The sequence below is a fragment of the Rattus norvegicus genome, chromosome 12 (genome assembly GCF_036323735.1).
Source record: "Rattus norvegicus strain BN/NHsdMcwi chromosome 12, GRCr8, whole genome shotgun sequence".
NCBI classification, from domain to species: domain Eukaryota; kingdom Metazoa; phylum Chordata; class Mammalia; order Rodentia; family Muridae; genus Rattus; species Rattus norvegicus.
The window spans coordinates 947748-973611 of NC_086030.1; the positions used below are offsets into that span (position 1 = coordinate 947748).

Below are 25864 nucleotides of genomic sequence, written 5' to 3' on the forward strand. Positions count from 1 at the left end.
ACCAGGGTGAAATTAGTACAAGCAGTTCTCTCTGTGTCTCCTTCATTTAATCTCAAATGTTCCCTTTCAGAGGAGCTTGAGGTCAGATGTCCACCAGATGGGACCGAGCTCAAGCCCCACCAGTTCTTTAGTTTGGAGCAGCTGGAGTAAAAGGAAGCTCTGGTTTTAATCTTTTTCTTCCAGAATCCTTCTGCCTTATATACATCCCACCATCATCCTGGAGGTTCAAGACTCACACTCCTTTAAATACAGGAGGAGTGGAGGAGGCAGCAGAGTCTTCTCTGTGCAGTTCAGAGATTGGAGATGTCTTTGGTAGAGTAAGGTGAGGTTTAAGCTATTCATGAGTATAAGAGAGATCTCACTTCTTTGTCAGGACACTCATCATCCTGACTCCTTATTTCTCTCCATAAAATGGGGAAAGAGCAGTAACAGCCCATGTGTATTTGTGTGAGTTAAGAGAGGAGACTTTGAGAAACCGTCAAATGAAACCACGTGCCTGATACAAACTCACTGCTTCTTTGCTGAGCTACATGGACGAGCCTCAAGCTTACCAAGATGGTGATGGTTCCTGGATATTCGGAAGTATTTCTTAGTCCTGTGGTTCCAGGGAGGAAAATGGGGAAAGAACAAGAAGATGGGCATTCTCCAAACCTCAGTGCTCTGGTTAAGGTATTAACTATCCAGGTGACTGTCGTGGGACTGTTCTGGAAACGATGGTCCTGTCTACAACTACCCATTCTATTGACCTGTACTTTAGTGGATGGCGTCCTTGAAATTGATCAGTTGTGACATAAACAGGGTTGGCTCTAGAAGAGCTGCATAATTTCAGTTATGCCTTAGCATCTTGTCTGTGAAATGGGAACAAATGTGTGCCTGCTCTTGCTATGCTGTTTTTCCTTCTGTCACAAGGGAGTGGTGTCAGCTCAGACGGACATAAGCATGCTTTGCGGACAACCTGGATGTGAACTACTCTCTGATGTCCTACTCACCCCAGAAATCTTAGATGTTCTTAGAATTCTTGAATTCTTAGAATTCAAGCCTCTTACCTGAGGCTTGGAATCAGCCGCACATGCCAGGAGGACCACTAATACACCTTTCAGTCCTCTCTGCTCTTCTGTTCTTGCCTGCATTCGATGACTGTGCTGGCTGCACAAGGAATGCCCTAGTTCTCATATGTTCTTTCATTTTCATCCTGGGAATATTCCCAACCTGTGATCCTTGTTACACCAACCTGCCTTTCAGAATTGATGAGTGCACTTCTCTGAGACAGTCTCTGTTTGCTAAGCAGGCACCTTTCTTTTTCAAAGAGATCATCTGTCTCTCTCAGGGTTCTAGTTCTCTCTCTTTGGAATCAGCAGCTTAGATTTAGAAGACTAAAGCAGTTTTTATTTTTTAGGGATTATTGTTTTTTTTCCTTGTTTCTTTTTTTTTTTTTACCTTACATCCTAATAAGCCCCTCATCCCTCTTCTCCTCCCAGTTCAACACTTACAAATCCTTCCCCCACTACCTCCTCCTCCTCCCTTCTTCTTAGAGAAGGGGAAGTCCCACTTGGGTACTGCCACACCCTGGAAACTCCCATTCATAGCAAGACTAAGCGCATCCTCTCCCACCGAGGCACAAACAGGCCGTCCAGTTAGGGGAAGAAGAACCAATAGCAGGCAACAGAGTTGGCAACAATCTCTACTCCAATTGTTAGGGGACTCACATGAAGACCAATTAGCACATCTGCTACTATGTGTAGGAGGCCTAGGTCTAGCTCCCTGTATGCTCTTTGTTTGCTGGTTCAATCTCTGTGAGCCCCTGTGAGTCCCAGTTAGTTGACTCTGTAGTAGAAGACTAAAATGTTTTATAGGTCAATATGGATGGATAAGTGCATGTGCAAAGAACTCTAACTTCTATGAAATTTACAATGCCATGAAAACACTTCAGCAAAGATTTTGGCATACTATTTACAATGTCTTGAACACCATTCCTCACAGAACAGGCGTGATGGAAATCCCTTAGTAACTGAAGAGGCATCGGCATGAAGGAGGAGAAATACTTGCTTACTGTATTGTTTGTAAGGAAAAAAACCTCTTAACTGAGCTTAAAAATCCGGTTGCGAGCCAAGAATTGCATGTTCCAGGAACACGCCTCTTCCTGTCACCATATCAAGGTACCAAACCGTTGGCTGCTTGTGGAGCCAGTATCTTTCTAACCCATGTGTGAGCAGGAGTTTGTGGGAGACAAGTACTTAGGTCAGGGATCAATCAGAACCTGGTACAGGCCTTGGGTGTCTGGCATCATTAGTTACAGATCTGCCAAAATGCTTTGGGGAAGGTTTTAATTTAAATCCCAAGTTTATTTCAACGAAATCTCCCTGATACGATCTGTTGGGAATTTAGAGTGAACTAGACAAGTGTTCATTTTGGAGGGCATTTGTGAATTAGACAGTAGGTCCATAAACAACAGCCAAACAAACAACTAAAACAACAACCCATTCTGGGTGTATGACTCTCAGGATGCCCCTACTCACTTCAGAGCTCTCAGTGAAAGGGTTGAAGAATCTTTGTTGGCTACATCAATTTTTTTTATTGACATGTAAATGCAGAAGATTAGAGTCTACTACAGGAATGGCAGGATCATTTAGGTGATTAGTGAAAACATTACTTTTAGAGAACTCCTACAGGAAGACCCCTTCATTCTGTCCTGTTGGGTTTAGCAGTCCAGGGACATATAAGGAATTGATTTCTGTATGTGAAATGGGTTTGCTCCACTGAGGAAGTTCGGTGGGAGCAGGATGGAAGGGACCGGGTTGTGAGTGGGGGGCTGGCAACAAGGTGCAGAACCAAGACCATGGCCAGGTGCCCAGGGGCCTACCTGTGGGATGTGAGCTAGCTGCCCCCTAAGGATGCCTTCAGGTGAGGACAGGTGGGGGTGGCTTGTGCCCTGCTGAGCCGGTTTAGGAGAGTTTCAAACACAATCCCAATGCTCGCACTGGCGCCTGAACAGATCCCCGCGGCCTGTAGGGGGCAGCGTGCAGCTCAGCAGGCGATGGCCGTGGGCAGATCATGGTGTGCCTGGGGGCGCTCAGAAGCAGCCCTGGGCCTCCACAGAGCCACGAGAGGGGACTTAGGGGCCTTGTTGGAGCCCGGACCTCCGCATTACGCGCCTCCCCGCGTTGCCCGTGTTGCGGAGTGGCTGCATGTATCCTCCCCACCCCGGCTCCACCCAGCATGAGCCTGGACTGAGGGCACACAGAGCTCTTCAGTGAGCGTGGGACCTTAAGGCACTGGGAATTCGTAGGTGAGCGCAGGGCCTGACGGGAAGCAGCGCGCACGACATTTTTGGCGACTGCAGTGGCGCGTGTGCTTGGGCGTGGTTTTCTTTCACAAGTGCCAGCAGTGGGGCCGCCGCTGAGAGTGACTAAACTCTCTCTCCCTCTCCGACCGCCGCAGGCCAAAGAGGTGATTCTGCCTGCATGATGTCCTCCTTGCTGGAGGCGAGCTCTTTGCAGGCGCCACATCGCGATCAAAAAGAGAAAGAAAAAAAGAAAAGAAAACGTGGAAGAAGCAGCCAGGTAAGGGGGCAGTAGCGGCGCTGGGGGTCACCTGGGCCACGGTCCGGCGTGCTTTGACAGTGGCGGGGTTTCCAATGGTGACCTCAGCCTCGGAGTGTCCAGGGACATAGCCCGGGCCAGTCCTGCCAGGGTACCTCGAGGCATGGCATTCGCACAGACCCCTAGCCTTGCCGCAGGTCTGGTCCCCAGGGACAGCAAGCTGCCAGAGCAGCAGCATCAATGTAGGTAGGAGACCCGCGGGCATTCTTGAACTCACTCTCCCAGCCCTGGGGAAGCAGTGCCAAAAGGAGGCGTTGCAAAGTGAGCCCATTGGGTAGGGGAAGCGAGGATTCAGGGATGTTTGGAGAGCTGAAGCAGGGATTGCAAAGCCCATGGCATTGAGAAAGATTGGACAGGTGATTTGGAGTGTGCATGAGAGTTGTGCTCTGACATCCCCAGAGCAACTTGGGGCTCTCACCTCTCTCTAGATTGACTTGAATTAAATGGCCTTGTACCTCCCAGGGCAGGACAGGCTTTTCAGAGGCAGCTTAGCCTGGTGGCGGGCTCCCTGTAATATTTCTATTGTATGTTAAAGAACGGGAATCGGGGATCGTGGGAATATATTTTCTTAAAACCTCAGGCAATGAATATATATATTATTTAATAGATTTCTTCTAATCTATTTGTAATTGGTTGCCCCTTGCAAGGGATTGTATTGGGAGGATGTAAAATACCCCTCCTTCAATTACTTGGAGAAAGGGAACAGAAACAGAGATTCCCTCTTTTTTAGCCTGCAAAGCTCTGAGAGATTACAGCTCCGCATAATTTAATTCTTCCCCTACCTGCTCTGAGCAGGCCTCCAGATCAGCAAGTGCCTTTGGAATGGTTTTGCTTGTTTTCGTTTATTTTCCATGGTGCTGTTTAGAAGGCCACGAATTGCTAGGTGAATTTTAAATTTCAGGAGGTGACACCCAGAGTTTATGGTGGTTTCGTTCAAATATTGCAGTGTAGTTGCAGCATAAAAAATATTTCCTGTGACAAGAAGTGGAAAAAGAAAGTTGCTAAGCTAAGAAAAGTAAAGCCTTGAGCCAGACCAACCATTTGGCTTCCTCAAATATGGAGCAAGCATGGAATGTTGCTTTTTCAGAATCGAAAGGGTTTTTAGAATAGGGCAGTGAATACTGTGTGGTGCTAACCCGTCCTTTTTGTGGCTGATAACAATTAGGATACAGGTCAGAATGTGCCAAGAGCACAGAGTTGGCGCTGGAGGTATTTGAACTCAGAAGTGCTCAGGAACTGTGAACGTTTCTCTGTTATCACCCTGGATCCATCTAGTGAAGTAGAGCACTTTGATGCCGTGTAAGAGGCCGTTATGAGGGCTGGAGAGATGGCTCAGTGGTTAAGAGCACTAAGTGTTCTTCCAGAGGTCCTGAGTTCAAATCCCAGCAACCACATGGTGGCTCACAACCATCTGTAATGAGATTTGATGCCCTCTTCTGGTGTGTTTGAAGACAGCTGCATTGTCTAACGTATAAGTAAGTATATTGTACAAAAAAAAAAAAAAAAAAAAAGAGGCCATTGTAAAACTGCATCTAGCCTTGTCGTCTACTGCTTTAGTTTCTATGCAGACAGGGCACAGTTGGAGAGCTTCAAGATCAAGTTCATTGCCTGTCTTTAAAGATCAAGTGTATCACCTAACTTTTTTTTTCTTTTTTTTTTTTTCAGGAGCTGGGGACCGAACCCAGGGCCTTGCACTTGCTAGGCAAGCGCTCTACCACTGAGCTAAATCCCCAACCCCCATCACCTAACTTTTAAACCAAGAAATGTAGTGTCTTTTTTGCTGCTTGTGTAGCTTTTAGTGATGTATCTTATCTCCTATTACATCCTTTGTTTCCATGATAGTTGTTTTCAAGTATATATGATTACCGATCCTTTTTGTAGACCTATTCAATATTTCTGCTTTTATTGGTTAAATATATTTAGTGAATTTGCATTGTGATATCAGTAAAATTCTATGTGAATGTTTTAGAGAATATACCGGTTTGTGTAATTTCCCCTCAAGGATTTTTGGTGGCCTGTATTCACATTTAAAAGACTCGAATTTATACCATCCAGAGCAGGATTGATAGGGAAGCACAATGGACAGTGACAGTGTTGTTCCCGTTGACAGTTGTGGGAGCCAAGAAAGAAGTGTGACTTGCATATTTGCGACTAACAAAATCGAGACTGAGTATCATTACTGTTGAAGCCCATGTAAAAAATGATGAAATTTTCAGAAATCACCAGTTAAGAAATCGTAGTGTTGCTTAAATGGAATCTGAGTTTCAAAGTTATGTTTCATTTTTCTTTATTCCTTAATGAAGCTTTTTATTAAGTTTTTTATTCACCATTTCACCCTTAGATGCACAGTGGTAAGATCATAGTAGGTGCTCAATAAATCACTTAACCATCAGGGCAGAGGAATGGTAAGAAAGTATGTATTTTCTATACGTTCTGTTAGTTTTGGGAACAGGTGGTTTTAGGTTTACCAGTCATATCTTGGTATCTTGTCCCACATAAGACAACTTGACAGAATCCCCTTTCTGGCCATTATGTTCAAGTTATTTTTGTCTTAAGCCTTCTTGAAAATCATGGAAGTAGTGTAGAAACTTGATTGTACCTGCAATATAGCAAAAAAGGTCAGTCTAGATAGGTAAGCAGTTATGTTTCTCCATGAACTGATGTCTTAAAACATGTAAATTTTAGGAATTTAGTGTTGTGTTTTCTAAAGATACATCATACAACATACAGATAACATTGTAATAGAATAAAGGAATCTTTTGATTTAGTACCAAATTCCATAAAGCAATGACTACTGCACAGCTCTCTTGGCCATATGAATAGCAAAAATTGTATTTCACTTTTTTAAAGCAGTAACAAAATTACTTAAGGTTAAGCGGAGCCCATGGGAAAAGGTCCCGGTGGTGTTTCTCTTTGGTTTCTTGTGATCTTTCTAGAGAATGGCTTTAAGAAATAAGTGCGGTCAGGTGGTCAGTGTGGTCAGGCAGTCATGAGCAGATGGTTAAGCAATGTGCTAGGACCCCATAGACCAGTGAGCCCAGCTGAAGAGGAGAGGCTAGGCAGTGAGCCCAGCTGAAGAGCAAAGGCTAGCCAGTGAGCCTAGCTGAAGAGCAAAGGCTAGCCAGTGAGCCTGACTGAAGAGCAGAGTCTAGCCATTGAGCCTGACTGAAGAGCAGAGGCTAGCCAGTGAGCATGACTGAAAAGCAGAGGCTAGCCCATGAGGCTGACTGAAGAGTAGAGGCTAGCCAGTGAGCCTCGCTGAAGGCTGAAGAGCAGAGTCTAGCCCATGAGGCTGACTGAAGAGCAGAGGCTAGCCAGTGAGCCTGACTGAAGAGCAGAGGCTAGCCAGTGAGCCATGCTGAAGGCTAATGAACAGTGATTTTAACATTTATTTATAAGTTCTTCAGTTTTCCTAAAAGTTTGTACAAAAGTTTGCCTCCAAAAAGATCGCTTAAAAAGTTCTCTTTGCACTCTTCTTATCTCCTTTCCTCTTGCTCTTATGTCACAATAATTTCCTTACTCTCAAGGCCTTATTCTCAACACTATGCCTTTACTTCTAAGTTCTTCTTGAGTTTTGTCCTCTTCGGTTCAGTTCTGTGTAAAAAGCTTTCTCTTGCTTTGTCCTCAGCATTTGTATATCTTTCTGAATACATCATCACATGGTAAAAAGTTCACCACAAGTTTGCACACGAATTCAAATCATAAGTTGAATAATAAGTTTACAACAGAGAATATTTACATGCATATCCATTAAGAGTAATTATCAGGATAAACTGTCATCATCTGTCACTGGCTCTACAGGTTCGTGGAGAGTAAAAACTGTAATTTTTGTGAGAAAAGAGTAAGTGAAATTACCTATAGGCAAATCCAGTCAATTTTTTATGTTTGGTCCTTGCACCTATATTAAGTCATTAATTCTCTTTTTATGAACTTTGGTTAATTGGTTTATACGCTCTTAGAATGGGCTCTAATTTGGAGATGCCCGCTTGGTATTGCAGAAGTAATTTACTCATGACACTTTAAGAATGGCAGAGTTTTCAATGCAATTTTGATTATCAGAGAGAACATAAGAGCAGTCCTATTATAAACGGGCTTTGAATTACTAATCTAATTTTAGGAATTCTTTTACAATCATCATTAAGAAGTAAGAAATCATCTATTTGTCGATACAACATCACTCCAAGACAATACATCTTTGTTCTTCTGTGGTGATCTGTTCAATAAGTAGACTAAAGAGCATAACAAATACAGAGGCAGATGCTTACAGCCGACCACTTAGCTGAGAACAGGATCCTCAATGGAGGAGTAAGAGAAAGGATTGAGGGAGCTGAAGGGGTTTACAGCCCCATAAGAACAACAATAAGGAACACCCAGAGCTCCCAGGGCTGACACTATCATCCAAAGAGTACACATGGACAGACCCATGACTATAGCTGCATATGTAGAAGAGGATGGCCTTGTTGGGCACCAATGGGAGGAGAAGCCCTTAATCTTATCAAGGCTTGATGCCCCAGTGTAGGGGAAAGTCAGAACAGGGAGGCAGGTAGGCCTGGGTGGTTGGGTGGGTGTGGTAACACCCTCATAGTAGAAGGGGGAGGGGGAGAATAAGGGGTTTTATGGATGGGAAACCAGCAAAAGGGATAACATTTGAAATGTAACAAAATCCCTCTCTGGGGAGGGGACAGCGGATAAGGTGCTGCTAGCCCCCTACTTCCCTGCTGCCTCCCTTTGTTCGTGACTCTGGTGCCAGGTGTCAGCCTGGGACTCTCCATGGGCTGCTGCTGGCACTGGTGCTGGCGTTCAGGTCCAAGAGCATGATGAGCAAGGAGCACATAGTTTGTCCCGATTCAGAGCTGCGCCAGTGGCCACCAGAGGACAAGCACACCTTCCTGTATGATCATGAGGTCTTCCTGGGCAAGGAGCATTCCAAGACCTTTGATAGCTAAGCCTGGATGAGAGCAAGGAGAGGCTGGGGAAAATTGTTGATCCAATAGACAGTGATGGAGGCGGCCTTGTTACTACTGAGCAGCTGAAAGTTTGGATCAAACAGGTACCAAAAAGATACATCTACCATAATGTGGCTAAACTCTGGAAGGATTATGATAGGGACATAGACGAAAAGATCTCCTGGGAAGAATACAAGCAGTCCACTTATGGCTACTACCTGGGAAACCTTGCTGAATTCCAAGATAGCTCTGATCATCACACCTTTAAAAAAATGCCTCCATGAGATGAGAGGAGGTTTAAGGCTTCAGACATTGACAGCAACCTGACAGGTACTCGGGAGGGATTCATTGCCTTTCTGAACCCAGAGCAGTTGAAACATATGAAGGAGATTGTAGTTCTGGAAACCCTGGAGGATATCGACAAGAACAGGGAAGGACTTGTGGACCAGGATGAGTATATTGTGGATATGTTTTTCCCATGAGGACAATGGCCCTGAGCCAGACTGGGTTTTGTCCAAATGGGAGCAGTTCAATGATTTCCCAGATCTGAACAAGGATGGGAAGCTGGACAAGGATGAGATTCGCCACTGAAAGGATGAGATGCTAACCAAGGAGGAGATTCTACAAAACTGGAACATGTTTGTGGGAAGTCAAGCCATCAATTACAAGGAAGATCTTACCAAAAATCATGATGAACTTTGAAAGCCACTCATCCTCATGTGGCCAACCGTCACGGGCTTTGTGCAGATGTTCTGGGTGATTGCTATAGTTGTCAGTTGTATAGCAGTTGTGTCCCTAAACCATGAGAAACCTTACTAAATCTCAAATCACACATTGCTCCTCAAACAATAATAGTTCTACACCCCACTTTCACCAATGGACAGTTCGGGGAAACAGAAATTAACCAGAGACATAGAGAAACTAACAGAAGTTATGAAACAAATGGATTGAACAGATATTTATAGAATATTCCACCCTAAAACCAAAGGATATACCTTCTTCTCATCACCTCATGGTACCTTCTCCAAAATTGACCATATAATCGGTCACAAAACAGGCCTCAACTGATACAGGAAGATAAAAGTAATCTCATTCATCCTATTGGATAACAATGGACTAAGGCTGGTCATCAATAACAACAAAAATGACAGAAAGCCCATATATACATGGAAGATGAACTCAATGTCAACTTAGTCATTGAAGAAATAAGAAAGAAATTAAAGACTTCTTAGAATTTAGTGAAAATGAAGATACAACATACCCAAACTTATGGGACACAATGAAAGCAGCACTGAGAGGAACACTCATAGCTCTGAGTGCCTGCAAAAAGAAACAGGAAAGAGCATATGTCAGCAGCTTGACAGCACACCTAAAAGCTCTAGAACAAGCATTAAATAAACCCAAGAGCAGTAGAAGGCAGGAAATAATCAAACTCAGGGATGAAATCAACCAAGAAGAAACAAAAAGGTCTCTACAAAGAGTCAACAAAACCAGGAGCTGGTTCTTTGAGAAAATCAATAAGATAGATAAACCCTTAGGCAGACTAACCTGAGGTCACAGAGAGTGTATGCCAATTAATAAAATGACGTCTGAAGAGGGAGTCACAATAACAGAATCTGAAGAAATTAAATAAACTCATCAGATTGTACTACAAAAACCTATATTCAACACAACTCGAAATTGTGTAAGAGATGGACAATTTTCTAGACCGATACCAGATACCAAAGTTAAATCAGGAACAAATAAACCATGGAAAAACCCCATAACTCCTAAAGAAATAGAAGCAGTTATTAAAAGTCTCCCATCCAAAAAGAGCCCAGGACCTGATGGGTTTAGTGCAGAATTCTATTAGACCTTCATGGAAGACTTCATACCAATACTGTGCAAACTATTCCACAAAACAGAAACAGACAGAGTACTACCAAGTCCCTTCTATGAAGCCACAACTACTCTTACACCTAAACCACACAAAGATACAACAAAGATAGAGAACTTCAGACCAATTTCCTTTATGAATATCGATGCAAAAATGCTCAATAAATTTCTTGCAAACTGAATCCAAGTACACATCAAAACAATCATCCATCTTGATCAAGTAGGCCTCATCACAGGGATGCAGGAATGTTTTAATATAAGGAAATCCATCAACGAAATACACCATGTAAACAAACTCAATGGAAAAAAACCCATGATCATTTCATTAGATGCTGAGAAATCATTTGACAAAATTCAATACCCTTTCATGAATAAAGTCCTGGATAGATCAGGAATTCAAGGCCTATATCTTAACATAGTAAAAGCAAAATACAGCAATCCAGTAACTCACATCAAACTAAATTGAGAAAACTTGAAGGAAAATCAGGTTTTCTAAAATCAGGGACTAGACAAGGCTGCCCACTCTCTCCCTACTTTTTCAATATGGCACTTGAAGTCCTAGCTATAGCAATCAGACAATGAAAGTAGGTCAAAGGGATACAAATTAGAAGGGAAGAAGTGAAAATAATAATATTTGAAGATGATATGATAGTATACTTACGTGACACGAAACTTCCACCAGAGCATTACTTAATCTGATCAACAAATTCATCAAACTGTTGGAGTATAAAATTAACTCAAAGAATTAAGTATCCTTCCTCTATTCAATGGGTAAACAGGCTGAGAAAGAAATTAGGGAAATGATACCCTTCACAATAGGCCCAAATAATATAAATTATCTTTCAGTTACTTTAACGAAACAAGTGAAAGACTCACATGGGGTCGGGGGGGGGGCGCTGGAGGGGGACTTATGGACTGGAAACCTGGAAAGGGAATAACATTTGAAATGTAAATAAAGAAATATATCAATTAAAAATCAAATTTAAAAAAAAAACTAAGAAATAATCAAAAAAAGAAAATGTGAACAAGAAAGAAATTTTTGGATTTGAAAAACGATGAATGCCAGGTATTTGAAAAACTGTATGACCATGGTAAACCCTTTAATATACTTGAGAAATTTTTTTTACTTGTTAATGAACTGGGTCTGCTTTTTGTTTTTTTGTTTTTTTTTTCCATAGTGAATAGAAATATAGTCCCTTTCTGACTGTAAGGCTAGGAATCCAGATGTAGTGGAATTTATTATTTGTTCAGTCCTGAACCATTGAGCCTGCCTCTAACACAGCTTATGCTAAGGCAACAGGCCAAGGGGACATCTAAGCCAGAGACCGAACTATCTGGACTAACAATTACAGGTGAAATTCCTACTTTTAAATGGGAGGAGAGGAATAAAGGATACCTGTGAGGATTGAAAAAAAAAATGAAATATACCCAAAAAAATCCAATAAAAATGTCAAAAACAAAAAGAAGAAATAAAAGAACTTAGAAAATGCAAAAGATTGGGGTGCCATTCCACAGTCATGATGTGTTTCTTCTGTGATAGCTTACAGATTAACTCACCTCTCTATTATTGTTTTCTTATTTGAAAGTAAGTAATGGCATCATCTGTGGACTGGTTGGGAAGAACAAAAGCTTTGCCTAACTTGAATAATAGGTCTCTCCAGAGCATGTGCTTAACATTCTAAGCACAGTGATATTTGCTGAGGGGAGTAAAAACAATATCCAGACATAAAACAGTGATTTAAAAAAATTCTGCACGCTGGTATTAAAGGCATGTTGCAACTTTAACCAGCTTTGTAGGTATTTCTATTAAACAAACGAAGAAACAAAAATCCTATTACAGTTCTAGCAGTTGCATCCAACAAAGAGAGAGCTGTGAGGTAGTGTGTGCTGCTTCTTTCCCCAGATACCTCTGGGCCTCAGGCCTGCATCCAGTGAGCTGGACCTAAGAGCAGCCTAGTTGAAATTCCTACTGCTATGGCAGGATTCTACAGGAATATTTTCCTTTGACAACAAGGAACTTGTGTGGAGGAGACCTCTTGGTGGATCCTCAAGGACTCTGCAGTTCCTATTCTACAGGGAGAAGCCCTGCCAGGTCTTTGAGTAAGGCCAGCCAGTTGTTTGGGGAAATCTCTGGTCTTGTGGCAGGGGTCAAGGAATGGGTGAAAGAATGGCAGCTCCGCTGAGAGCAAAGGCTACCCCTTCTAGGCCTATGACCTCCTAATTGATCTTTTCACCTGATGCCTTATTCACATTTTTTTTACTATCATACAACTATGATCTTGATGAACAGCTTGTTTTCTCAATCAGGTCTTTGTTGTCACAGACTTTTTGAACTTACTCTAGCAACTGGGACTTATTCATACCTTCTGTATGCAGTAGGATCCTTGGTGGGCCTGTCATATCTAAAATAGAAGCTCTGGTAATCCAAAAATTGGACCCCAGTATATCTCAGGCCAGGAAAGATGTCACCATCACTAGTGAAAAAGCAAGGGAAAAATTACATAGGAAAAATATGTGCCTTAATCAAAAGAAAAGACCCTCAACTTCTAAGGACTCCACAATCTCCACCCCTCTGTTTTTAGCTTTGCATAGTGATGTTGTACAAATGGAGATGGTAGTAAAAAGCATTGCTCTTCCCACAAAAGTCATACATGAGCTTCACTCTGACATTAGTGAGGTTAGGTGGCATTATAGCACACATTCAGGTGGCATTACAACACCTAGGATAAGAACACAGAATCCATATATGACAATGCCAAATGGACTCCCTCCTGAACTTATGGACCCATTAAAATTGAGGTTTAACCTGACCTTAGGCATTTCCATTCTGTGCCCATCCTCCTGATTTTTATGTGTGATATGAGTAAAAGATCACAGTGCAGCCCCCAATATCCTTATGATAGGACTTGGAAATTCAGGAAGAATGGTATTGGAGAAGTGATGGCTATGTCGTTACAATGTAGTAACACAAGGTCCAGGTTGACGTTTGCTCACTGATGTCCAATTTAATTGTCTTGTTGTGTTTCAAAAAGTGAGGATGTCCAACTTAGTAAATAAAAGGCACAGAAATTTATAATTTTATATATGCCCTGTAGTTGATCCCTATATTCCCAAGAAAAGGGAGTTTTATTACAAAAAAATAGGATTATAGACCATTGATTTTGTGGAATACATGGATGTCTAAATGAAACAATGTCAACGTGTCAAGGACTGCACAGTAAGCAAATATTTCCAGGTTTTACACAATCAAAGTATAGAAGAAAGATATTGGCCTCCAGAAAAAGGGAAACCCTTGGGAATAGAAATGTATATCACATCCATTGTCTAAGGTGGTAGAAAAATCTCCCTCATCCATGGTCCCTAGAGATTTGGGTGCTAAGAAAAATCTCTTATCCAATTCAGGGATGTAAGCCATTCTCCCCAGCAAAAGCATTGATGACTTTTGAAAGAGAGAGAAATATCTAGCTTTGGAATAGTTGTTGCCAAACGGTATTTCTGGTGACACATTAGAGACTGCAGGAAAGGGCCCCCACAGAAATTGATCAATTTGGGGAAAGCTAGTTAGCAGGTAGGCCATAGAACTTCCCAGTGACATCATCAGTAAGCCCTTCATTGGACAATCTATTGTATCTAAGAGATCCCTAGAATCTTCTGTGATTGTGTTGTGGTGACACCAACTGCCTTTGGGAAATTCCTTCAGTTCCCTTTGGGCTCACAAACAGGCATGTTTTGCCAGCTGCTCAGGCTATTTTGGAAGGAGAGTGGAGATCAAGGAGAGACCACACCAAGGCAGAAGGAAGCTGACCTCCTGTCTAGTAAAACAGGAAGGATGAAATCATTCTGGGGAAGGCTTGGTGAGTCCTGGGCAGAGTTGGGGAACTTCCTTGAGGAGGTAGGTTTGAGATGTGCCTTCTAAGACTAGGCCTTACAAGCATGAGCCTTAGGATTTCTCAAAGGCAAACCAAGAGTCAGGAGTTCCTGATTATTAATTTGAGAGAAAGTGAGAAATTGGTAAGCCTTCAGTTTCTTTTCTAGAAGCTTTTTAATTGTGTCAATGAATGCCAGAGGAAGGCACTGTGAGATTAACAATGTGACCATAAATGGTTGGGAGTTAAAGCACTTCATCCTCTAGATTACTGTAGGTTACATAAGTCTCTGATGACAAGAACAAGGAAAGATGCACCCCTAGTCATGAGTTTAGGTCTTAGACACTTTGGGCTGGAACACATATGACTAGAGTTTGATGGTGCTAAACATTATGAACTCCAGGATTTACCTGCACCACATCTGATATGAGATAACAATGTCCCACATGTTTATGTCTGAGTCAGGTTATACGTTTCAGGGTGAGGGGTTCTATAATAGTGAGCTTGGCACATGTATGGCATTAGAGGTTGGAAAGAGGGACGTAGCTTAAGAATCCAGCTCGAGGGCTGGAGAGATGGCTCAGTGGTTAAGAGCACCAACTGCTCTTCCAGAGGTCCTGAATTCAAATCCCAGCAACCACATGGTGACTCACAACCATCTGTAAAGGGATCTGATGCCTTCTTCTGGTGTGTCTGAAGACAGCAACAGTGTACTCATATACAAAATAAATAAATAAATCTTAAAAAAAAGGAATCCAGCTCGAAGAAAGCTTTTCTGCTGTTTCAGGCATTCACCTAGTCCCTACCATTTCCTCTTCCTCAACCTCCTTTTGGGATTCAGAATGCTCTTTTCCTCCCATGGGCCATCAAATATGCAAATTCACTTGGGTTTATCTATCTACAGGTTTTGGTAGGAGGGCATCATCCCCAAATGTCATCAGTAAGCAAGAGAAGCATCTAAAGGAACTGTAGGAACTCAAATTTGAAATCCAGAAATGTAAATTCGAGAGGCATGAACTTTATCAAATCCTGGACCTTTATATCTATGATGATTGGGACTACAGGTAGTCATTATGCCCAGTAACCTGTTCGCTGTCTTGTGCTCTGTCTCTGCTAACCCAAGATTTCCTCATATCACGAGAGAGTTTCACCTCTCATCCTGGATTTTGAGGAGACTTGGCAGGCATAGGCTTGTGAGATAAGCTAGGTGCTGTGTGTTTAGGGTCAACCTCCTTTTTACTTGACCCTGAGCTCCTTGGATTAGCATACGTTCTCTCAATAGCTGGAAGGACCTGGTTAGACTTGATGCATCTAACTGAGGGAATGAAATTCCTGCATGCCATCACTCATTTACTCTGATTTTGTTCACTATACACTGATTCTATGGCATCTCCATGGAAGTAGTTGGCATTCTAATTGTGTTTGTATATGGGTTGGTATGTATTTATATGAATGTATTTCTGGGTGTTTTGCTCAGGACCTGGAGACTGGGACCTTTGATGGGATCTGAGGATCTGTCTGATGGACAGTTTGCAGGTCATGATAGCGTGGAAGCCCACATGGACCAACAGAACTCTTTGCACCTTCTATTTACTTTGGTGGTAGATAGGACTCTCCTGAGGGAAGGAGGGGTTACAAATCCTCTTCCCTGTCTAAGTAGTTATGCCCTCTGGGAATTCATGTAACAATAGGAAGCAAGGTTTGAGAATCCCTGCTTTCAAAACAAAAGAAATGTCATCATAACTATCTGTTGGACCCAAGGCTGTGGCACAGACTGGAGGAAACTTCTTACAGAATTAGTCAATGCCTTCATGCTTACCTGGCCAACTCTTGACAGTCAGCTCCTTGGACCTGGTAACCTGGCTCTGTTGTCCTGTGCTCAGGATAATAAGTTTAATCAGCACAAATAGGACACAGTTCAAAGGAGCAAGTATGTGCCATAAATTGGTTTTAAGTAATCAAGTCAATAGTCTGATTTCAGGTAATCTTTTTTTGCCTGATTTGAACTTCATTTATTTTTTGACTTTACTTTTTTTTTTAGCTATCAGGGACCGTTTATTGTGACCTAGAAATGGTGATTGTGGTAATAAATTCTGGACATTTGTTATTCCTAAACAGGCATTTTACAGGCTCCACCCACTCTAGTACAGAGGAGTCTTTGCAGAACCATATCTCCACAGCCTTTTAAAGAGTCCTTATTTCAAAAGAAATGTTTGCTGATTCACGTAGAAATATTTCCTTGAAATAATTGTTGTTGTTGTCTCACTGTTGTGGTTTTACTCTGGTCTTTGTGTTTGCCACATTCTTCCCTCCCCACTCTTGAATTTGAATTTTTTAATGGATATTTCTTATTTACATTTCAACTAATTCTGAAATCATGAATTCAAACAGTTATTTGTTCCTTGGGCCATGCCCTAAGACAGGCTGGATCTCGAATTGCTAATACTTCAATCTGAACATGAGATGAGAATGATGGCTATGCAAATGGTGACCAACTCAATAAGTTATGCCATGGAGAGGTACAAGGAGCTCATACAAGTGAATAGTTCCTACCGGTGAGTCCCTGAGAGAGATGAGAACCCAGCACTAGGCAGGGAGTGCTTCTGTCCTATATGACTTTGAACAAAATCAGGGCTCTGGCTCTATAGTGTCTGACTCTTAACAGGAAAGCCTGCCTCCTGGCACAGGGTCTTGGATTTGTAACTTTAGGACTCAGTGGTCCTATATGTGAAGAGTTTAGAAGACCCTCCAATTGTTATTTTCCCCATTAACGTTCGCTCCTCTACATAGAAAAGATTTGCACCATGATGGGAATATCAATCAACTCTGAACTTCTAGGACACTGACAGGTTCTCTGTGGTCCATGAGATACACATGCAAAGATTGTATAGCTATTGGGTCTTCTATCATCCATCAGAGGGGATTTGCCCTCTACTTGCAGATGGTTTTAGCATACTATGGACATATGAGCACCCATATGGTCCAATTCTTCTACCTTGATGTATATAAAACATCTTAGTATCAGGATTTTCAGGAGTACTTTGATTCACAGTGAATGTGGCCTCTGGATTTGGCTCCTCTAATTGGTGCTAACTTGTATACTGTGGCTCTAGCCTGTTGATGTCTGTAGATGAGGGCCCTTGAAGGGATTATTGTACTTGCAGGAGTGACAGGCAAATAGAAGCTGCCTGGAATTTGACATTTATTGTTTGTGGTTCAGCAACACGCACTTCCAGCTCCTGCGTGAATGGACTCAATTGAAGAACAATATAAGGATTTTGCTGAATGAGAACAGACAACTGCTGGTGGAGCAGACTAAACTGCCAGCATCCTATGAGAAAGCAAAGAAGTTCAGTGAGGAGGCCAGCAATTACATCTGTGTCCCCAGAGCCAAGCAACAGCAGGTAGGGTTAGGCCTCAGGGACAGGTTGTCCTCATGTCTTATCATAAACATAGACAAACCAATGTAACTGTCCATTACTGTTACATGTACTGACCTGTGTCCCATCCAAGTGTTCATTTATGTAATCATTTACAAGGCTTTCTGTGGAGATAGCCCTTTTTCAAGAAACTTCATGTTTGGAAAGCAAATGCTCCTGCTCTTTGAAAATCTGCAATTTATTAAGGGAGATAGGTTGATCACACATCACAGCACTACATGCCATTATGTGTGGAGGGTGCTATGTGGGAGCCCCTCTTTAGACTTGCACAGGGCTTTGAGGGATGAAGCAAAAGCCTGGAGCTCATTTTCTTTACAGGGATCCTGTGAGATTCCAGGAAGATAGTAGTTTGCGAGGAGGAGAGCCTGGTGGAAATGCTAAAGAAATGGTTCTCATTGTCCTCTTTTGGTGGATTTGTACTTTCTCCCCCGTTTTCCCTGTATATCAAGACCATCTCTTCATGCTTCCTAAATCTTGGGTACCAGACAGTGCCTGAGTAGCAGCATGTCAGTCCTGTTTTGTTTGGGTGTTGCTAGAGAGTTCATATCTTGTCCTTATACTCTGAAGCTGGTTGGAAGAGCAGGGATGTGGAAAGGGGTTCTCAAACGCAGAGAATTGGCATGAGAGATTTGAGACTTCAAGAACAAAGTTATCCATATATACCCCCATTCTCATCAAGAAGAGTGCTATCTAGGCCCTTTTATTCCTCTAGGGAAAAAGAGCTGAGTAGATATTCTTAAAATACCTGCTTTGAGTAGTCTATTTTATGTTGTTCCTCCAGCATGATGCAAACTTCATTGTTTTCTGCCAACTTCTGATTTTTGGTGTGTGTGTGTGTTTGTGTGTGTGTGTGTGTGTGTGTGTGTGTGTGTGTGTGTGTTTGTGTGTGTGTACATTGCTGTGGTGACCTATAATTTGTGGGTATTTGGGGACACCAGATAATGACATCTGATTTTGTCCAGTCATTCTCTAACTTAGACCTTTTAGCCTAGGTCTCTCAGCAAACCTTCAGCTTCCTATTTTGTGCTGGCCAGCAGTCTTTGCATTACTTGTCCAGTTCCAGGTAGAGCCCCCTCTCTTATTTGTCTCAACACATTCTTTAGCCATTCAACTATTTTAAAAATAAGGCTTAGATTTCTTCACTTTACCTGAGTAGAGGTATCCCCCTTGAAGATCCTGGTTTGTCTTATTGGCTTCACCATGATCTTACATGGAATCTTATAGTGTGCATCCCTCTGCTGACATTGTTTTCCTGACTATATCGTTGGCCTGGCATTCTTTCAGGATAGATTCCCTGTCAGTCCTGTACAGAAAGTTGTAGTTCAGAAAAGTCACTGTCGTTTATTTCATTATTCTCCTTCTGACTGATATTGAGGTTGTTTTAATATCACGTGAACTATAATGTTACGAAAAGTTCCTGAAAACTGGCATTGAGTCACTGTCTTCCTCTGATGCTTCCAAGGTCTTCTATGAAGGCAGCAGGGTAGTTTTAGTGAGGGGCCTATGATGAGTCAACATAAAGCTTACTGAAGGCTTTTCTTCAAATCCTCTCTCTGGGGAATTTGGTGTTGTGTTGTTTAGGTTATCTGTGCAAAGTTTGTAACTCAGGTAGGACCAGCAAGTATCTGCTTAGAAAGATTTTCTGAAGTGGAAATAAGTACAGGCCAGGACAGCACAGCCTGCTGGAGTCTAAGAGACTTGTACACATCATAGCTCCCACTAATTCCTCACTGAACAGGAAACCTGCTGGATAAAAACTTAGTTTCCTTTGTGTGTGAGGGTGTGTGTGTGTATGCGTGTGTGTGTTTGTATTTGTGTGCGAGTGTGTCAGTATATGTGTGTGTGTGAATCTGTGTGTAAGGGTTCATGTGTGGGTGTGTGAGAGAGTGTTTGTGTGTGAGTATGTGTGTGTGTTTACATGTGTATATGTATGTGTGTATGTGTGTGTGTTTATGTGTGTGTATGTGTGTGTGTTCGTTTGTGTGTGTGTCTATGTGTGTGTGAGTGAGTGTGTGAGTTTGTGTGTGTGTGTGTTTTTGTGGATGTATGCGAGTGTGTGTGTTTGTGTGTCTATGTCTGTGTGTGTATGTGTGAGTGTTTGTGTGTTTGTATGTGTGAGAGTGTCTGTGCATGTGTATGTGTGTATGTGTGTGTGTGTCTGTGTGTCTGTGTGTGAATGAGTGTATGAGTGTGTGAGTGAGTGTTTGTGTATGTGTGTGTGTGTGTCAGTGTATATGTGTGTCTCTGTCTGTGTGAGTGTGCATGTGTGTTTGTGTTGGTGTCTGAGAGGGTGTGTGGGTATGTGTGTGAGTATGTGTGTGTGTTTATGTGTATATATGTATGTGTGTGTTTATGGGTTTGTATGAGTGTGTGTTCGTTTGTGTGAGTTTGTGTGTATGTGTGTATGTGTGTGTTTGTGTGTCTAGCATTCACCTCTATAATTGACATGGTTCATCTGTGCCTCCCAGTAGATCGCTATAGCAGGCTCCTGTCTTCATGCACTCCTTAGCTTCATCAATCTTATCTACTTTTGGTTGCAATATATATGTGTATATATATATATATATATATATATATATGTGTGTGTGTGTGTGTGTGTGTGTGTGTGTGTGTGTATATGTGTGTGTGTGTGTGTGTGTGTGTACACACACACACACACACACACACACACACACCTATATACCCATGTGGGGCAGTCTCTGAATGATCATTTTTTCAGTGTCTGTTCCAACCTCTTGCTTCCATATCCCCACCTATGAATATATTTGTTCTCCCTTTTAACAAGGAATGAAGCATCTGCATTTCGGTGGTCCTGCCTCTTGAGAGGTGAATGCTAGCAGCAAACATTGAACTGAGACTGGCCTTCCCATTGGAGGAAATAGTGAAAGTATTGGAAGAGCTGAAGGGGTTTGCAACCCCATAAGAATAACAATGCCAACCAACTAGAGCTCCCAGGGACTAAACCATTACCCAAGGACTATACATGGACTGATCCATGGCTCCAGCTGCATATGTACCAAAGGATGGCCTTGTTGGGCACCAATGGAAGGAGAGGCCCTTGGTCCTGCCAAGGCTGGATCCCCCAGTGTAGGTGTATTGGGGGGGGGGATTGGGTGGAGAACGCCATTATAGAAGAAGGGGGATGGGATAGAGGGCTTATGTCCAGGAACCAGGACAGGAAATAACACTTGAAATGTAAGTAAAAATATTCAATAAATGAAAAAAATACTGAAAAAATGAATTTGTGACCAATGGTGCTGGGTTAATTCCTCACAAGTTGATCAGATCTTGAAGAAGCTCAGATTGACAGATTTCTAGGGTAGGAGCGCCCAAAATTCCCTGCTTCAATAAAAATAGGGCTATGTATTCAGGCCCTTCTCAGCTTAAGAGATACAGGCTGTCCCTTCACATGTCATTGGAAACAGAACAAAACAAAACAAAACAAAAGTTCAGAGCCTATACACTGGAAAAAGGAATCTGGGTGTGGTCGTTGTTTGGCCTTGTCTACCTGGATGGTTAATCAAAAGAGTTCCTCTTTTCTGTATTTGAAATATGGAAATGAGCTGGAGAAATGAATCAGCAGTTAAGCACAGTGGCTGCTCTTTCAGAAGACCTGGTTTGGATCCCTAGTACCCACATGGCAGCTCTCAACACTCCATAACTCTAGTCCCAGGGATCTCATGCCCTCTTCTGATCTTTCTACACACCAGGCACACACACTAGTGCACAGATATACATGCAAGCAAAACACCTGTGGACATAATAACAAAGAAACAAACAAATACAAGCGAATAAATAAATCTATGGAAACCACTATATCTCAACAGGACATAGGTTTGCTACAAACAGTAAGTGAACTTTTTTTTGTCATCTACTTGAATTTATTCTTACATTCTTAAATAAAAGATGAAAAGGAGGAGGAGGAGAAAGAAGAGGAGGAGGAGGAGGAGGAGGAGGAGGAGGAGGAGGAGGAGGAGGAGTAGTTGGTGGAGATGGTGGTGGTTTTGGTGGCCACAGAAGTTATTCATAAACACTGAACAGGAACTAAGACTCCAAATCTTGGGTACTCTTTGTACCCTCAGTCTCAGATCCCTGACAGACTCCCACCCTCTCAGGGTTCCTTTTCAACAAGACACCTATATCAGCAGCAGAGGTATCTGGGGTCATCACTGAGATTGTGAACAATGGGATAGAAGGGAAAAGTTCAAAAATGGGAGCTGAGAAGGAGAAGGGATGAAGAAGAGAGATCCTAGCCTCTAGCGGACAGAGTCAGGCCACAGGAGGGGAAAGTGAGCCAGTATGGGAGTGCCCCTCCTGACTGTTGTGGCCCATGCTCCCTGGACCCCAGAGCACCCCATGGTTTGTTCTTCAGTCCACTCCACTATTCCTGAAGCCTCAGAGGCCCAACTCCAAGTCCTCCAGCTCCTCCTCCAGAACCCTGTGCCATGTCAGCTTCTTCAGCTGTTCTCTGCTGAACTTCCCGGCCTGGAAGTGCTACTGCAGCTCCTCCACCTATCAGATTCTTCCTTAGGTGCTTGATCTTCTTGGCTTTCTCTGTGGTAGCAGCAGAATCGGGTGCATGGAAGGCAGCTAGAGATGTGGCTTGGGGGCCATGGTGAGCACTGGGTGTCTGGGCTGAGTGTCCCACAGACACCTTATCAAGGGTCCTGCTCAAGGCCTCTGCATCTTTCTCCTGTGGCTGGCTCCTCTTCTCCTTCAGGTTGCATTTGTCTGTCTTGGAGAGGCCTGCTTCACCACTGTCAGGTCTGGATGGGGTGACCTGTGTGGTGGCGTCAGGGCACTGCCCTGGGGGAAGTTCTGGTTTATTCTTGAAAAACTTCACATACTTGTTTTCATAGGCTGGGATTCTTGGAGCACGTATCCTTCTTTGACCCTCCGCTGCTTGTGCCTTGTCCGATCGGGTCTCTGTGTTGAGGCAGTGTAGTTGCCGCTGGTCTCGTCAGTTACATAGAGAGTTGCCATCGAACCCAAAAAATGAATTTCTAGGGGTAATAAGTGGAATTGTCCTGCTTTTAAGCTCTTGATAAATGGCAGCATTCATTCCTTTTTAAAATTGCTTTTTAGGTGACCTGGGTTGGATCTGGAATTGTGTTGGCTCGTTTTGAGTTTCAGAACTCAAGTAGACTAGGCCTTTTATATGCATCATTGTTGCTGTCTAGTGGATGAGTTAGGTCCATTTTAAACCTAATGCAGGCACCATAGAGTGAGTTTGGAGAGGATATACTTAGAACAACTCCCTGGCCTCTGGGTTAAAAATTCTAGCTGTCTTCTAGATAACCCACTGTCTCTACAGGGAAACCTTGCTCAGGCTACCTTCTTAATTTCCACCACCTTATGTCACTGACATGACGGATGCCTGAAGAACACTTTTCTTCAGCCAGATCTGCTTCTTCCCAGGTGCCCCCTTGTTCTATATCTAGAAGGCTCATTCATATTCATCTCCTTCCACAAACCCTGTGTATCCTTCAGAACACAGTTGAGTTCTTCCCAGCATATGGGAATAACACCAGACAATGGAGACTCTAGAGTCAGGAAAACATCTAAGAAGCCAGGGCACTCAGATTGCATATGATCCTGATAACCAATGGGGAAGACAGGGTGGATAGACAGATGGCCACTTCTCTATTCAACATTTGAGAGCCCATATGCACTTCATAATTCAGGAAAGACTCTACATGTATACCTGTAAATAGCTCAGCTGATTACTACTAATTGCTTGGTGTGCTCTGAGTTAACTTCTAATCCAGGAATACTTCAAGAGGAATACAAGGTTTGACGGCCTTTGCGTATTCAAACCCAGCTGCAGAAATACCAAGGAGGGAGAGTTACAGGAATATTAAATACAGAAGCCCCTAGCATGAATCTCAGGAACAAGGCAGCTGCCTAACCAGAGGAGCAAGCTTGAGCTTTGAAGTGAAGGACTTTGCTCCCACCCACTCCTGGCTGTAGATGAGATGGAAGTTAGGACATTAATCTCAGATCTCTAGCTCCCAGAGCATAACACAGCTTCAAGGTTCAGTTCTTTGTTAGCTGTTGTTTTCTTGTATGCTGCTTTTAGGATTATTTCTTTTAGTTTTCTTTCCTTCTCTTTTCTCCCTTCCTTCCTTCCTTCCTTCCTTTCTTTTTTAAGACAGGGTTTTACTGTGGAGCTCTAGTTTTCCTGGAACTCGATCTTTTGACCAGTATGGCCTTGAACTCATAGGGATCTGCCTGCCTCTGTCCCACAAATGGTAGGATTAAACACAAGGCATACACCATCACTGCCTGGCTAGAATTATTTATTTATTTTGTATTTTTGACATCCTGATTGTATGTCACAGAGAATTTCTTCTCTGGTTCTGTCTGTTTGGATTTCTACATGGATGTTATACTTGCAAGCTTAATTATTTCTATAAATTTGTGATGATTTCTGCTAGAATTTCACTGAAATATAAGTCTGTCTCATCCAATCAATGTTACTTCGGCTGTTCCCTGCTATACCCCATGAATTCTTAGGTTTGGACTCTTTAATGTGTCCCAGGATCTTTGGAATATTGTTTATGCTTCTTATTTTCCCTCTTGTCCTCTATGCCTGAGATTTGTTCTTGTGCATGATCTTATCTCTTTTTTTTTTTCTTTTCCTTTATTTTTATTTTGGAGGTGGGGACTGAATCCAGTAATCTTATCTCTTAATGACAGTCTTTGTTGTGGTTTCTACCAGTTTGACCATCCTCTTCAAATATTTTTACTAGTTTAGTTTTCAAAGATTCAATCTCCTTCCAAAGTTTTTCCTCTATATTTTGAAATTCTACTACTGTTCTGTTAACTATTACGTTTACTTTTGAGGCTATCTGGACAAGGTTTTAGATATATTTCCTTAATTCATGAATGTATTTGACTCCTATGATCATCAATTCTTTTGAATAGTAAGGCTGTAAATTCTTTCTTGGACATTTCAATTATTTATGTATTGGATACTTTGGTTTCTGTAACTTAGATCTGCATGCAGTCCAGCTATGATGACTGGGGGAATTTGACTTTGATTTCAGATGAGTGACTTAGGCAATCTAGTACTCGCTATGTGCCAACAGGATCAAGCATGGGGCAACACCTTAAGCACCAAGGTGACCAGATGGAGTCAAAAGTTTGGTCACCCCCAGATTCTACAAACCTGTTGGAGACTGGATACCCAATTGCAGACCAGATAGCCTGTCTACAATCAGGTGACTAAACACAGAGCTACAGGCCCAAAGTAACCTCTAGAAACATAGAAAGGAAGACTTGAGGCCTGACAGTAACCTTTGGCACCTCAGACTTCAGGATTTCATACCCATATTGGTGTCAGATACCACTGGAAGCAAAATTGCAGTATTTCGAGGGAAACCTGAGCAAACTGGAACCAAACCTCAGGCCCTGTACTGACCTGGTCTGGAAATGTGGTTGCAAGGTACTCTCTGGTCCTGTAGGAATTGGAAGTCTGGATCCCGGACAAAGTCCCACATAAGCTGGAGGCTCAGTCACAGGCACACTCTAGACATCAGGCATTTCTGCAAAAAAAAAATAATTTTTCATCGGATCATGTTCTGATAAACTCTGAGGATGACCCCATATTTTTCCTTGAGTATCCACCAGAAGTGGTATATATGGATTATGATAGTGGTTTTGTTTTTAATTCCTTCAGTAGCCTCCATATTAGTCTCTACAGCCATTATGATAATTCACATTCCTACCAGCTATGTAAACCTATAGTCATTTATTTCTGTATTAAAAACTAAAACCACAAATACTATTTGGATGTGTGACTGATATATATGTCAGGGGATATGTGTACCACAGGGCAGAGCTGAGGGTTGGAGAGAGTCTTTATGGAATCGGTTCCTTCTTCCACCTTTACATTGGTTCGAAGAATTGAACCTGGGTCAACAGGCCAGGATCTAAGTTTCTTTACATACAGAGTCATCCTTTTGCATGAGGCGACATGGAATTTCAGTGGAGTTTCTGTTTGTATTCCCTTGGTGGCTAAAATCATATTTATTGGTTTTCTGTACATCTGTTTAGGAGTTTAAGGCTGGAATTGTGGCTTAGTGGTAGAATATTTACCCAGCATCCAGTTCTGGCTGCAGGCCCGATTCATACAC

At 42.4% G+C, this 25864-nt stretch overlaps 3 pseudogenes; 2 read left to right on the forward strand and 1 right to left on the reverse strand.

Annotated features, from left to right (window-relative positions):
- Nucleotides 1-3702: 3702 nt before the first annotated feature.
- The window catches only part of LOC108351588 (uncharacterized), a 55684-nt pseudogene continuing 33522 nt past the window's right edge, over nt 3703-25864 (forward strand).
- The window catches only part of LOC134478876 (uncharacterized), a 45263-nt pseudogene continuing 33522 nt past the window's right edge, over nt 14124-25864 (forward strand).
- On the reverse strand, nt 21458-25075 carry LOC134481226 (partner of Y14 and mago-like; annotated as a pseudogene).